At 38.0% G+C, this 15,237-nt stretch overlaps 1 protein-coding gene across 5 annotated transcripts in view; it reads right to left on the bottom strand.

The window, feature by feature from the left end:
• Window positions 1–13,411, bottom strand: part of nlgn2a (neuroligin 2a) — a 308,659-nt gene extending 295,248 nt beyond the window's left edge. For all 5 annotated transcript variants that reach the window (XM_038279104.1, XM_038279108.1, XM_038279106.1 and 2 more), the window contains exon 1: window positions 12,540–13,411. The gene's annotated coding sequence lies outside the window, so the exon portion shown is untranslated. The remainder of the gene's footprint in view (window positions 1–12,539) is intronic.
• Between the last annotated feature and the right edge of the window lie 1,826 nt (window positions 13,412–15,237).

Raw genomic sequence — 15,237 nt, 5'->3', positions numbered from 1 at the left:
TTTGACAGTTTTTATAATTTTCTCCCCAAAACATGGCTTTTTACAGTAAACACGTTCAGGCCTCCTCTACTTATGTATTTGCAGATAATTGTAAAACTTCTGAGTTTGTTTTTACCATGAACTCCTGACCTTGAAAGGTTGTCAATTGCTTATCTAACACCTCCATTAAGAGTTTCACAGTAAAAAGCTAGGGATAAAATTGGAGAGACAGAACTGATATAGATATATAGTGCTTTTGTGGATGCATAAGTTAAAAAACTAAACAGGGAAGTCACCCAGCTGGCCAAAGGGATATGAGCTGCAAAGCTCAGAGCAACACAGATTCTGAATGTTACGTCAATCTGATTGGCAAGAGAGCAGGATGTATTTAATCCGGGCTGCTGCTATTTCCAACTGCGGCTGATTCAGCTAAATCTGTTTCCACGCTCTCTGTTCGGGACTCGTGAAATCCCATTGTAGGCCTGAAGATTTATTTATATCTTTTGGGCAAATAATGATTTTAATCTCTGAAAGATTTTGTTGTATACATGAGGAGGAAAAGTTGAGCCGTAACCCACCTACAGAGTCAATAAAAGAGTGATCTGGGTGATTTATAGCTCCTTTTTTTTTGCTTTTACGGTTTCTTGCAAAAGTATTTGCATCCCTTAAACCTTTTGTAGATTTTGTTATATAACATCTGCAAAACCAATTTGTTTTATTGATCCATCACAAAGTAGTCCATTAAGGGGAAGGGAAATATATGATTTATGGCATTCGTACAAATAAAAATCAGAAGTGTGAGATGCATTTAAAAAACCAGGGAGATCACAGCAACAAAAAAACATTTTTAGCCTTTCAGAGGCTTTTATTGGAATTACAGTCTAGGGTATAATGAGTGGCAGCCCAAGATGTGCTTCCAGTACGTGCCCCCTCCGCCTGGTCTTCACTCGGCTTGGTTCTTGTCGACCGATCCGGGGACCTCTGGACCCGGGACTCGGTTGGGTCCTGGCCTCGGCTGGTCCCCTGGTTTTCTTAAATAAGCATTACAGCGTTTTCTAATGATACTCCCACCTGTGGCCAAAACACAAAACTACAACATTCTACAGGCGCAGGGTTTCTTGTAGCCTGCGCTTGTACTTACCAAGTTTTTTTTTACTGCTTTCGCTTTACATGGAGTTGCTGTTAGTGTCTGAATTGAGCTGGATGCCAGTCACTTTTGAATATCCACAAAATCCATCTTTTATATAACATTTCGAATGTTTGATAGGTCAGACCCATTTGTCATGGACTACTTGACGTCACATCCACTGAACAGCAAAGGAACTTCTAACCTGAAGTAAATATGGGAATATAGGCTAAAGACTACTACATGCATCGGCGCTGAACTACTGAGGTGTCAGTCTGCTCATCAAACAATGTTTTAGTTGTATAGGGTTAAATAAAAAGTCTATTTAAAATATATTTTTCAGCAAAAACATATATAATGTCTCTTTAAAGTATAGCAGCCATATTACTGTTTGTCCGTAAAGGCTGACAGACCCCAGAGCTTTGGATAACTGCAACTCTTCCAGAATGACAACAAGGCTCCTGACAGTTTTCTATCTTTGCTCTCGTCCCTCATCCTATTTTTTGATGAGTTTTTAGTTTTCCATTACCATGTCCGGATGATGAATTGAATAGCTTTCTGTGTGGTTCATCCATTCCTCTATTGTCTGTGTAGAGTAAAGTTGTGAACATTGTTTTATTACTTAAGCTTCTTTTAACTTCTCCCTAAACTACGTATCTAAAGTGGTGCCACTGTCTTTCTGGTGCCACTACCGTTGCTCGCTAAAACCCCAACCCCACTGGCCTAAAAACCTGCTTAAACCCACCAACAATCAGTTTTCAGTGCCAGTAGTAAGAGCTCACTGACCGACGTCGGTTGAAAGTACTTTCAAACAGCTCAGCTTCAATCGGCATACAGTTGGAAAAGCAGATCTGGTTCTACTAGCTAATTTACCTGATACTTTTGAGTGCAATGTACATTTTAACATTTGCTTAAGTTGCATCTGATATTATAATTCAAAACAACTCTGCTTGTATTTAATAAACATGGTGAAAGATTTGAATGGACCGATGACACAAACAATGCAACACACTATGCTCTAGCTCCCTTCCATGTGGCTCTTTATTGTTCATTTTCCTGGTTTCTGTCGCACTGATGACATCATCAACCCTAATCCTGCCAATTGGTTAAAGGAGCCAAATATCGATTGCTAAAAAACTCACCCAATAATTAATCTTAACCTAAGAATTAAGTCGGAAAGCAGCTTTGTCACCCTGTCTGACATACTGTCCAGAAACAACAACTTGACCTAGATTAAAATAAAGTGGTTATCTCTTCTTTACTAGTGAGCTGACTTTCAAATCAAGTTTGCTTCTTCAGATTTTATTTAGTGCATTCAGCTTACAGGGGACTTGGTAAAAATACACATCAGACTTTTTAGATTATTTGTAAAATAAAATTGAAAACTATAAATCATGCCACTTCCACTTTACATCCATGCACAACCTTGTGTTTTGATCTTTGAATAAAACCTCAAAAAGCTACTTAGAAGTTTTTGTTTGGAAATATGAAATAGTGGTTAATAGTTTGGCAGGCGGTGATTCCGGTTTAAGTTGGAGATCAGAGTAGAGCTGGACGTTAGGGAAGTTTCTGACAGGAGATGGGGGAGAAAAAGATATTTTCCTTCCAAATATGTTGAGATGATGTTTAGTGTTAATCGAACATTAATGAGCCCACAGGGGACAGTGTGATGGTTGATGTTAGAATGGGGCACAAGCACCCTAACATTAAAGTAATGCTGTATACCTGGATACCTAAGAAAATAGCAGGAAGGCCTTTAAAAAATATCTGCTTTGAAGTTTGTGTTTAAAAGAAAACTTTAAGCTAAAAAGAGAAGCATCCATTGATGAAACGTTTTATGTTTTTTCAGATGTCCCTTGGCTGTTTCTGTGACCGACAAAATATAGGCCAGAACTACACCAATATTTATGAGTAATTGAAGCATTTAGACACCCAGAATCTACTCTGATCTCTAAACCTACATTTGTAACTGCAAAGAGATCAACTTGGCTCTTCCAAAAGCTGATATCATGTGTGAAATACAGTAAGTGCTAAGCAAGGACAGAAACCATCACACAACGTTTTCACAATAACGTCCAGACATGATCCAAGGCATTTTACAAACAGCTAATACGAGTTAAAAGCATTCGAAAGTACAGAATGTTTGTGCTCATATTGAATGTAGTTTTTCTGAAATCAGCTTCTGAAAAGCAGAGATACGTCAATTACTGCCGTTAACCAATGACAACCTGGTCAGAAACTGATATATCTATTTTTTTTTTCAATACGTTGGAGCATTGCAGTTAGCTAGACGGTGTAGGATGCAGGAGTTTGTCCTGCAACTCGAGGTTAGCCAGTTCAAACCAGTGTCTCAGTTGTGTCCTTGGGCAAGAACTGTCACCTTACCGCCATCAGTGTGTGAATGTGAGCATGAACTGATGAATGTAGCGTAAAGGCCTGTCACTTGTTTGGGGGTAATTAGGTGGAGGTGAGCAAGACTAACAGCAGATAGGAGGAAGGGTGGATGAATTAAGGCAAATGAACTTTATTTTATACTTTTAAGCCTTTGGCCTTTGTTCTAGAACATGGTGTATTTAGAAATGTTACATGTCTTTTAGAAATTACTACAAGGATCTTCCTTCTCTAAAGTATGCAAACAAAGACTGATGTTTTAGCAATGCTGGACGTGAAAGACAAGCCGCTAAAGGCTGATTCAAATGCAAACTCTATGACCACTTTGATTTTGTTTGAGTTAGTAAACATAATACATAAAGTGACATCTACAGGATGGATGGATGGATGGATGGATGGATGGATGGATGGATGGATGGAAGGAAGGAAGGAAGGAAGGAAGGAAGGAAGGAAGGAAGGAAGGAAGGAAGGAAGGAAGGAAGGAAGGAAGGAAGGAAGGAAGGAAGGAAGGAAGGAAGGAAGGAAGGAAGGAAGGAAGGAAGGAAGGAAGGAAGGAAGGAAGGAAGGAAGGATTTTTTTCTCAGACTTAAATAATTGTGTTGATTATTGGTCTGTCAGAGTTAAACTGAAACGTCTAAATGAAAAGTTTGGAAAAACCTGGAAAAAACTTTTTTTTAATTTTTAAATTCTTAAATTCTTTCTTTGGCATAAAGCAGCACCAAACAGTTAATACACACGTGTATGATTCTGCCAATGACCATGTTAGGTTTACCGGCACTCAGGTTGTTTGGCCTTTTCACGTGAGACAGTGGACAGTGGATCTGAGCTTTGTTTATGTTCATTATTATTAAAAATATTAATAACATTTCTAAGTAAAGACAAATAAAAGAGAAAATAAAAAGAGAAAATGTACAAAACAACTACCAGAAAATGCTTTTAATAGAAAAACTTTAGAATGCAGAGGAAAAAAATGTAAAGTGACCTCATAGGGTTAAATACATGTGACTATTTTATGTGTTGTGTTTAAGAATCCCATCATTGTTCCTGAAATAAGCAGAAACTTCCCCTCATCATTTGTATTTTCTAAGAAAAATCTGCTGAAATGCGTGGCTCATGTAACCTGTACAACATGTGTAACAAAGATTTGTAAAAACAAACAAAAAAAAAAGAAAAAAGAAAAAAAAACGGTTGAGTAATTGCAACAAGAAGGCAAAATTACCAGGGAGAAGCATCTTTAAAAAGTCACAACTTATATAATACGTTTATTTCTGGAAAACTATTTCATGGAGATCTACATGGTGTTCTTTAAAAAGAATTCCCTTAAATCTCAAGAAAGACGCTGTGGACTCAAGCACTGAGGAGTGTCAATCAACAGAGATATCAGCTCTCTTTAATTTCTTTGCAGGCTTTAACAATGTCACCTGTTAGAACACAAACATGCAAACTACCTGAAAATAAAGGTGAAAAAAACTGCTATAAGAGGAGAATTATTCCAAAGGTGCTGCTATAGAAACAGCACAACAAAAGAGTGTTCATTTGCTTCAAGAATAAAAGAAAACGGCCATGTTCACTTTCAACCTAATTAATGAGTCTGTCACAAGCAGATGGAGGGGAGAAACAAATGAGCACATCAGTTAGAATCAAACATATTGTAGGAGTCTGTTAGGGCCTGAACTCATCTCATGTTTATACTCAGTTTAATGGAGTGCTGAAAAGCAGGAAACACAGGCTGGAATCTGTGTAAAAGGTGGAGTAAATATGGAAAAAGACCCTGTAGACAAAACATAATGTGTGGGGGAAAAAATAAACAAAAACAAAATAAACACCATCATGTTAAAACATAGTGGTAGCAGCATCATGCTGTGGAAATCATTTTATTCAGCTGCGTTATGGATGGCAACAAACAGTGGGGCAGTCATAAGATGTTGCAAAATTCTGGTGAATAAATGTTCACCTTAAAACGGGACCCACTGAAGACACATGCAGAGGTATAATGAAGTGGTTTAGACCAGTGGTTCCCAACCAGGGGCACTAGTACCCCTAGTGGTCTGCCAATGCATTGCTGGGGGTACGGGAAAACCTTAAATATTTTATTCCAGATAAAGACATACAATAAAATAGGGCTGAGGTTTACTCTGTAAGGATTTCAGTACTTATTTAATTTCAAGGCGACATGTTTATGTTATTTTTTTTATTCTAATTGAAAAGAATGAAATATCTGACCATTACATGTTCAAGTTAAGGAAATTAAATAAAAATTTTAAATTTTATAATCAGTTGTACTTTCTATTTTTGGAAAATAATCAACACATTTGACTCAGGGGGTACTCAAGGTATGATAAATTGTACACAAGTCCAAAAAGGCTGGGAAGCACCGGTTTAGACTAGGGCTGCAACTAACGATTATTTTACAAATCGATAAATCTGTCGATAATTTTTTCGATTAATCGATTAACAATCAGGTAGCAAAATGTTTCTTAAAGAGAACTTTATGAAATTAAACCAGGTGAAACTCAAACTTTTCTACTTGAGGAGTTCTGGATAGAGCATATTGACAGACAAAAAACATTTTTTATCTTTTCTATCTTTTTTTTTTACAATTTTCATATAATTGCTGCTCTTCGTTGGTTGCTCTGTAGCTAAAGGCATGTTTTAGAGTCTATACACTCCAGTTAATGATTAATCGATTATTATACTAGTTGATGATTATTTCAATAATTGATTAATCATGTTTAATCTGATTAATTGTTTCAGCCCCAGTTTAGATAAGATCTTTGTGTTGAGAGGGTCCAGTTACAGTCCAGACAAAAACCCAGGAAACACTTTATGGCTAGACACTGAAACACAGAAATAATCTTTCCAACCTGACTACTGTAAGTTTATCCTTTTTAGCAAAGAATGGTCTTTTTTACTCTAAAAGTTGATTGACTCTGGAGCTCTACAGAATTTGCAAGCAAACAGAAAACAGTAAATTAGTAACTGGAATCAATTAAGGCAAAAAGAATATTAGCTAAAAAAAACAAGTGGGCACCAGGCTCCTCCTGCAAAACCTCACATTGGACCCTAACTTTCTCAAACAGTGGTAAATGATCTGCAATCTTGTTTCCCTTTTCATTCAGATTACCGAGAGACCCACGGCTGCTCTTCACTGTTTCACCTTCAAAAGAGGTTTTATGCAAATTGCTCACAGTGATGTAGCAGAGCCCTGATAGAGGTGTTAGCCTAAAAGTGAAAACATTTTCCTGAGTGTTTACTTTAATACAAGTGCACTCACTCTGAATTATTCTGAAATAACTCGTTCCACATGAACTGTCAAACAATTCTTTTTGCTGAGTGGTTTACATTGCAGAAACAGAAATCTCTCCTAGCTCTGTAGTTCATTAAAGAAATTGCCGTCTAGAGACACTTTCCAGTTGTAGATCTACATATTAGCCGATATGTCTCTGTACTTATGTTTTTATCATACAAGGACAAATCGGTGAGGGGGAAAATCAAACATTTAATATAATTATATGTATTCATCAGAGAAAACGTATGTCTTATAAAAACCACTGGATGCACAATAATTGCCACATATATCAATCCCACTAAGAAATGCTACTGTTTATTTTTTATCATTTATACTAAACTTTTGTTTACTAATAGGAATTTTTTTGGAAATTTATTTCATAAAATATGATTCCCTGTAACTATTCAGTATATTTATGACAGTTTGGTTTCTGGGAGCTGCTCTGAAAAATGGGAGAAAAAAAAAACATGTCTTTTCAGTGAAGCAGCTGTGTGTTTTTCTAAGAAATCGGAGAATAGCCATTTACCAAAACTGGGTTGATTATATTCTCAGGGCAATAATTTGAAACCAGTTTTAAGGATCTGCATCCATTTAGCGAGTAGAAGAGTATGGGGGGGCTAAAATTAATTTCCACATCAACCACACAGGGTCTACCATGTTTCAAAAAGTGCTGTAAAGCTGTAAAAATCTATCTAAAAAGGAATAGAATTAAAGAAACCTACTGTAAATAATTAAAATACGGTAATTGGAATATATATATATATATATATATATATATATATATATATATATATATATATATATATATATATATATATATATATATATATATATATATATATATATATATATATATATATAGTTATAGAGTTCAAGCCCCACTTTCACAGACCGCCACTTTGGTTCCCTGAGGAAAAAGACCATTAACCCCACACTGCTCCCCAAGCAGATGGATAAAATGCAGATTAATTAATTTTGTTGCTCTGTACCTGTGACAGTGCAATGACAACAAAAGCTAGAAAAAAAGAAAAATAAATATAGATGTTAGATGTAAAAATCTTGCAATGGCACATTATTTTACTTTACTACTAAAATCAAGTCAGGATCCCAAGACCAGGCCTGTAACTATCGGCCTATAAGCATCCTGCCTGTATTTTCTAAGGTGTTAGAAAAAATAGTCTCCAATCAGTTAATGGCGTACATACAGTATCATAAAATCTTACATCCTTTACAGTTTGGCTTCCGACCTCATTATTCTACGGATACAGCAAACTGTTATTTTGTTGAACAAATAAAGTTGGCAATAGACAGCGGGGAAATAGTAGGCGCAGTCTTTTTGGATCTCAAAAAGGCATTTGATACGTTAAATCATAAAATTCTAATTGCAAAATTATCCAAATTAAAATTTTCACCGAAAACTTTACAGTGGTTTGAATCCTACTTAGAAGGAAGAGAGCAGTGTGTCACAATAAACAATGAAAAATCATCATTTTTAAAGATAAATACAGGAGTGCCACAGGGATCCATCCTTGGCCCTCTACTACCGTAAATTCTCTAATATTGGCCTGTATTCCAATAGCGGCCGGGTCTCTAATAATGGCCGGTCTCGCTGTCAGAGGAGGTAAATAATGGCCGGTCTCTAATACAGGCCGGGGCTATAAACGTTTTTTCTGGGCATACCTCAACATTATACTTGTGGTAGTAACATACAAGTACCACAGCCCTGCGCAGCTGGACGACAGGCCCTGCTGCTGCCCGTCTGCGCGAGGAAGAGAACAGACACGCAGCAGAACAGGAGGAGCAGCGCGAGTGATGAGGAGATTAAAGGGAGAGATGAAGAGGAGGAGGAAACTGAGGAGGAGAATTAAACAGAATTGGAGGATTTTCATATATTTTTTTTACTTCAAACCAAGCGAGACATGGTAACTGTACTTTTTCAATAAATGAACCTAGTGTTTTATAGGTTCAAATAGACACAAAATATCATTTTTATTCATTCCACTGGTAGTCTGTTTTGCTCAAATAGCAATAGAGGCCTGTCTCTAATACTGGCCTCTATCCAATAAAGGCCTGGACCGCGATGCACTTGAGTGAAATAAAGGCCCGGGCCTATATTAGAGAATTTACGGTATTTACATTATACATAAATGACTTGCCAGAGTCTTGTCCAACAGCAGGTTTTCATTTATATGCAGATGATGCAGTAATTTATGTTCGTGGAAAGACTGTGCAAGCAGTTTCTAATGAACTGTCAGGACATCTACAAACTGTGTCAGTGTGGTTCCATAATGCAGGGCTGTCTCTGAATGTTAAAAAAACTATGTCTGTCTGTTTCTCTTCTAGGACCAAGCTCATATCTCAAGAACTAAATTTACAGATAAATGGAGCTAGAATCCAGCAGGTCTCAGAAATCAAGTATCTAGGACTAATACTTGACTCACAATTGAAATTTGACAGCCATGTAAAAAAAGTGTCCAGAGTGACTAAAGCAAACTTGTACACATTCAAACTGATTAGAGATTCCCTACCGTTTCACGCTGCTCACAGTTTTCTGCACTCCATGATCTTTTCACATCTAAGTTACTGCATTAGTTCTTGGTCACAATCACTACTATCAAGCCTCTTCAGATGATCTATAATAGAGCTATAAAAATCTTAGATAAAAAACCAATCAGGTCCCATCACTGTGTTAGTCTGAACAATTTAAAAATGCTGAATTTCGAAAACTTTGTGAAATTTGCTCAGTTAAAACTGGTATATAAATGCTTGCATGATAAGGCCCCTAAGGTTTTGAGTGACGGTGTAGTTCCTCTCAGAGCTGTGGGCTCAGTCACAAGAGGAGCCCACAGTGGAAACTGTCAAGTTCCCAGACGCAAAACCTCTTTCGGTCAATCAGCTTTCATTGTACAAGGCACCAAAACATGGAACACATTACCTGCAGAACTGAAGGGAGAGTCAAACTGGGTCCTTTTTAAACATAAACTTAAAGACTTTTTATTGAGAGGTCAGTCATGTGAACATTAATAACCTAACTGACCTGATTTTATTTCTGTGATGTTTTAATGTGTAATTTGCTCTGTTCTTCTTGTGTACAGTCACTGTGTTTGTGTAAAAGCCTAACTGGGGACAGACATTGAGAATTAGCCTTAGCTAAAATGTTATAGCGTGTGACATGATGCATGAAACATACTTGTCCCTATCAAATAAACGAATAAAAAAAAAAAAGATGGTTCTACTTTTAGTTTAGTTTCTCCAATGTGGGGAGACTGATTACAATTTTCTGCTCAACAATAACAAACGTAAACAGTTGAATTCAATGAAGTCTGTAAATATCAGATCCAAATCAAATTATTTAATCTCTTCTTAAAGCGATGAAGATTTGAAAAAAATATCCTATTCCCCATCGTTGGTGACGGTAGAGGATCTACGCCAGTGGTAACCATCAGGTAGATTACTAATCCCTTTTTAACGAGGCAGTGCTGACCAATAATTACCTTGCAAGCAAGATGAAATGCAGTGACGTGAATAATGTCGACCCGTCAAGCAGAGGTGGAAGGCTGAAGCAAAACAAACATGGCTGCACCAGTTTTAGCTGGAATACCTTCAATTTATTTTTCAAAGACGTGCAAAAGGACCCAGTTTGTGCCTTTGTGAATAGGGAAAGTTGTTTGGAGCATTCCTCCCAACCGGATTTGGTAAGAGTTTGATTTATCAGTTAACTCCACTAGCTATGAAACAAATGAAGAATGTGATTGGTCACAGCATCTGCTGTATCAGAACTGTAACGAATGTCCTTCTCTTTTGCGAATACTTCAACTTCCGGGTGGATACTGTGTAGAATTCAAATTGGACTACATGCATCAATGTGGCTTATGCCAGGTAAGGCCGAGACAGTGGCACCGATCACAACTCAATACATAACAAAAAAATTCATCAGACTAATTTAAAACATGTACAAAACCATGGATTTTATTTCCAAACCCTTGGTGCAAGAGTTTTAACTGACCTATTGAAACCAATTCCTTTCATTTCCAGTCTTTTAGTAAATTGTTTCATGCTGTGGAGGCAGAATAGTGAAATTCAGCCAGCTTCTGTGCAGATATTTGGCACAGACAGGAACAGTGATTCTTGTAATTGCAAAGAATAAAGTCCAACCGCTTTTGGTTGAATAAATTCATACAGACATGAGGAGAGCTGACGTATAGCCTTAGAAATGAACATACCAATGAGTGAGTATATGATTCTCCATTGCTGGCCAGCCCACACGTGTGTACAGTTCACTGTGGAGTGTGCGTACATTTTGTTATAAACCTTAATAAGGCAAAAGATTGTACTTTTTAAAAAAGCAGAGTATTTATTAATATTTATTTGCTGTTGTTTTTAGGCATCTTTACAAGGAGTGCAACAAAATTAAGCTGGTACTGTAATTTACCCCTCTTTTTTTCCTCTGGCAGGCAGAAGAAATGAACAACAGCACCTCCCCGAGGACCCACACTTGGCTTCACTAATTCATTCAAACAAGCATTTCATTTCTCTAACACTCATCAGATGAGACATCGACTCTCCACTCAACACATCAACTGTCACAATCCTCAAGATGTCCCAGCTATTCCAGACAAGCTTTCTGCAATGGTCTGGAAACCGGCTGTCACCTTGCAACCCTCCAGACCCAAAGAACAAGCAAACAGTTTGGGCGGAGGTGCCGAAATTAGCAGCAGAGATCTGACATTTAGGCCTTTTACACGATTGTGAAAGTGCGTCCATCCCTCTGTGTCACAGCACTCGACTGCATCTGTTAGCTGCTTAGCGAACCAGGCTGGGAGACATCAATCTCCTCAGCCTCCCTCTCCATCAATTCCCTCTGCTTCCAGCTCTGCTGACCTGAAGGCAGCTGAGCCTTTAAAAGATTCCTCCACCAGCATACATGTGTTTTAATGAAGTCGGCTAGTATTTTAAAGTTTGATAACTCCTCTATGATGCCTAATTTGAGCATTTTCCTTCTTCTGCTTCCGTTAAAAACCCATTTTCTGCAGAGAAGATGCTCCTATCTGTTGGTTGGTAAAGGCCAGGCTATCTGCCAAAAACTCAGCTCCAGAGACGGAAACAGAGCTCTTCTTGTTCCGTCTGAATTCCATCATCCAGCAGGGCCCTGCAGATCTAAATGCACCCCCCACCCCTTCCTCCCTACAACAGCAGCCGCAGCATATAAATGCGCCCCATTCTTCTTGCAGTGTGTGCATTTATTTGTGTGTCATGCTCTCATGGCCGTGGCGTTTCCTGCAGGGTGCCTTTGAGTGAAAAAAGCAGCAAATGAAGGGAAGCTCATATTAAGTTGAGGAATGATTCAGCTGTTGAAGGGAGCTTTTTGTTCCTCCTTCTGTGTGTGCTTTCTCTAGTAGATGTTCCTCCATTGTGAATAGTTTCGTGCTCCTTTTTGCAACAGTTAGGGAAAAGCATGCTGACTAGACCACATTAATTAATGTTTCTTTGCATGGGCTGAGCTTTGAACTCTGCGTGCAATAAGGCACAGAGATGAGCTCAGCTTAATTAAAGGTACAGCAGATGCATTTTCTCTTAGTTTTAACAGAAAAGCTCGCCTGCAGAGAGCATGCATGTTCCTGTTATTTGGAATTTCTTCAAATCCAAAACATAGAGGTGACCAATGTCAGTTTTAAACTCACACTCAGATTTGTTCTTTAAGAGATTTTTTGTTGTTATTTTTTATGAAAAATTAGTGTGTGAATCTAATCCTACCTGTTAATATCAGTTCCACTGCTGCAGGTATGGAGTGCTCCTCTTCCTCCTCCTCCACAAAAAAAAAAGTCAGCCAAAAAAGTGCTTCTTTCAAAAAATTAATTAATAAATAAAATAAAACGGTCTAAAAAAAAAAAAAAAGCATTAAATTAAACATGCAAAATTGAGACAGTCCGTTCTCAATCCATCGGCAGGTGGGACCCCATGTTAAAACAGAAATTATAGAGTCTCTACAGCCTTATAAAGACACCAGATCCGAGCAGAGGCAGACAAGCCTCACTCGGCTTGGCTTCTTCCTCAATAGATCCTTATATAAATCTTTAAATTGTCACGTTAATCAGAAAGCATGATGCATGTTTTAGCATCTTAAAAAAAATCCATTATAATAATCTTTATCATCACTGCCTCTTGTGCAGGAAGTATCACCTGAGCAGAGCAGTCTGCGGTTATAACTCCCTCTTTAGTCAGTCATTAGCGGTAAATCCACGGCAAATTCCCTTCAGAGAGGAGCACCGACTGAAGGTGTGATGGAGCTGATCACAGCGGACGCTCAGCTGGAGACGCTCCGGTTGTTGCAGGAGGAGGATGCTGCTGCTACTGAGGATGCCGCGACCGCTCCGGCTCCGCGAACGAGCGCAGCCTCGCAGGCAGGCGCGCCCCCGCCGCCGCGGTGTCACCCTGGCAACGCTTTCTTCTGACCTCAATACGGTCCGCGATTCCTATCAGTTTGTTTCTTGTCGCTTTTAACAGTAGAGCCAGTCGCTCTGCGCACTTTCAGGTGGCTGGAAGAGGAAGGGGATTAAAGCTGACGAGGTTTTATTTTAATTCTTTATTTCCCTTCCGCCATACCTCCCCTCCTCTCATCCACGCGCATCCATCTGCATCAGCGTGACGTCAGAGGATGTTTAAAAACACGTACGTCCATTTTATTTATTTATTTATTTATTTGTATCCTTGTTTTTACTATCTCATATTATTGTGCATATGACGAGATGCATTTAAATGTATCACGTGTTTCCTAGTTGTATCTTTAGTGAATCAACTTCAATCAATTTTCAATATATTCCTTGTCACATTTTAATTAATTTATACAAAAAAGTATTAAATATAATTTTGAGTAATTAAACACATCAGAAAAAAAAGATACAAAATTACCAGGGAGGCATTTAGGAGATGTAGGTCCCTGCATAACATCAGCCATATAGGCAGCTTCCCAGGGCAGCATGAGGCTGGGGTTAACCGCTAAAAATTCTTAATGGTCGGTTGCTGGTTGAGCTTGTTTTTTAATAATTTTAAACATGTGCTGTTAACAGCCCCAGACTGTATTTTATACCACCTTAGGATTGAAAGTACTTTTTGCATTCGGCTCGGTTAGGGGGCAGCAGAAGAAGAAGCTCGCCAAGGGTGTTCTGTTCTGTTATCCTGCAAATTGGAAGACTGCCTTTAAAAAATATGTATATCCATACAAAAAAAAAAAAAAGAACACCAACAGCTTGGGCTTCAGGGTCTAATTTGTCATATTGTCATTTTTTTTTTAAGTTTACCGCGGGGGTCACCAACCTTTTTAAGGTTGAGGGCTGCTTCATGGCTACCGAGTCATAGGAAGGGCTACCAATACTGATCTATGAACTGGAGGGATCAGTGTTCACCTACAGTAAATCGCATCCATAAGAAACTAATTTTTATTCTTATTTTATTCTTTTATTCATTTCTAATTTTCTTTTTAATATTGTCATTTTGAAACCACTGAAATATGATGAAATAGTTAACATGATGAAATATGATTAAAAAGAACAGCAACCGAATAAAAAAAGTAAACTTACCCACTGAGTGAGTTCTTCTGTTTTCAGAAGACGAAGAGGGCACCCCATGTGGTCCTTGAGGGCTTCTTGGTGCCCGCGGGCACCGCGTTGGTGACCCCTGGTTTACAGTATAATGTACGTACTTACAACTACAAACGTTAGTTGCTTCTGCAAAAAAGAAGTTGGTCACTGTGTTCCCATTTTCTTCCTCTAAGTGTGTGAAAAAGAACAAGTGCACAAAATAAATGCTAATGATTACAAGGAAAGAAACACTTAAAAAAATGTACTTCACCTTAAATGTTTACACATAGTACATTTCTCCCAGGCATCCTTATAGGCCCTGACCACACAAAAATGAGTATTTTGCACAACAGAGATTTCAAGCTGCCGTTACAACTTCCACATACAGGGGCTCTAAATGAGAAACAAATTGATTAAAACACATTAAAGTGTAGAAAGTGGTAGATCAGTGGTAGGGCGGATGCATTATTTGCAAAGGCAGTAGTTTTCTGTGCAGTTGTACCAGGTTTGATTCGCAACCCATTTTATAAATAGTTGCTCCCTCCAAAATACCAATAGTGTCACAAAAAGTAAAGAAATCACATTTTATGTATCAATTCAGAAAAGGGAAAATATTTGCATAAATGTTCCAAAAAAGTAAAAAAAAAAAACAACAAAAAAAAACACTGAACTTTGTTTTCCAAGTTTAATGTTTTTATCCCCATCCAGGAAGCTTTTGCAATTCAAAATGATTAGCACTGAGTTGTAAGCTTTATAGAGTAGCCCAAGAAATCCTTGTTATGGCTTAGAAAACATGCAAATTGAACGAACAGAATGAGCCCACCCCTTTGTAATTGGGAGTCGTTGAGGTCCTTGTTAGCTTACAATACCCAATA

The sequence above is a fragment of the Cyprinodon tularosa genome, unplaced genomic scaffold, assembly GCF_016077235.1.
Source record: "Cyprinodon tularosa strain WSP-4 unplaced genomic scaffold, ASM1607723v1 ctg148, whole genome shotgun sequence".
Taxonomy (NCBI): domain Eukaryota; kingdom Metazoa; phylum Chordata; class Actinopteri; order Cyprinodontiformes; family Cyprinodontidae; genus Cyprinodon; species Cyprinodon tularosa.
The sequence above is the reverse complement of the archived record's forward strand: the minus strand, read 5'-3'. Positions and strand labels throughout refer to the sequence as shown.